The sequence below is a fragment of the Echinops telfairi genome, unplaced genomic scaffold, assembly GCF_000313985.2.
Source record: "Echinops telfairi isolate 266 unplaced genomic scaffold, ASM31398v2 ScPeMD7_7468;HRSCAF=8506_2, whole genome shotgun sequence".
Lineage (NCBI taxonomy): Eukaryota > Metazoa > Chordata > Mammalia > Afrosoricida > Tenrecidae > Echinops > Echinops telfairi.
Genome location: NW_022111371.1, coordinates 3740590 through 3741545, shown reverse-complemented (window position 1 = coordinate 3741545; position 956 = coordinate 3740590).

Sequence of the window (956 nt, the reverse complement as noted above, 5' to 3'; positions counted from 1 at the left end):
ATTCTCAGTGACCATTATTGTGAAGTTTCCTGACAGTCAACTCCCATTTTGGTGTAAATAGCGCTCCAGCCACAAAAGGATTGATTCTGTATAAATGAATAGCTCAGGTACTGCAATATGGAGTTATACCTTATATTGGCCCAATATTCCTCTTTCAACAGGGCATTAAAAATTAGTGCCAGGAGTTAATTATAGATAATATGAATGGAAGATTGTTATGTCCTGGGGGATGATTCATAAGATGATCTACCAGATATTAACAAGGAGGTTTTGAAAGGGAGACAAAGACAGATTAAAAAAATAAAACAAAAAGGACATAGAACCAGGAATGGGTTTTGTGTTTGCACTAAATTCTCGCTATAATTTAAGAACAATTACGGTAGTTCTTCCATCCTGGCCCTGCTCCATACTCACCCTCAAGAAGACAACACAGAAGCTAGCAAAGGGTGGTGAAGAAATTAGATGGTGCCCAGCTATCAGATAAAGTAATATCTTGGATCTTAAATGCTTGTTTCCAAACAAGCAACCATCTGAGTTAGTTAGATGTCCGCTCAGTTCATATGGAAGAAGCACACACCAGTGGCCAAAGGATTGTAAATCCTACAACCCAAAATCAAAAGAGGAAATAGTAGCAAAGCCTAAATTGTGAGAATCTGGTTTACAGAAGGCTATGGATGACAATGGGAGCCCAAGATATATTTGTGGGATCTGCATAGGAAATAAGCCTTTGGCGATTCCCCTTTATCCATAATAGAGGGATGGGAGGAAAGTGGTTACCAAACAGAGTGCATTTGATAAGTGACTAACTATAGAAGATCAAAAGGAAAACCCTGACTTGAGCAGTTAAAACCTTTTCAGTTGATATCCCCTATGCTGAATGTTAGGCTCGATCTGCTTTTCAAAATTTTCTGTATTTTTGTTTTTGTTTGTCTACATTGGGGTCTGTCTTGGAAGTG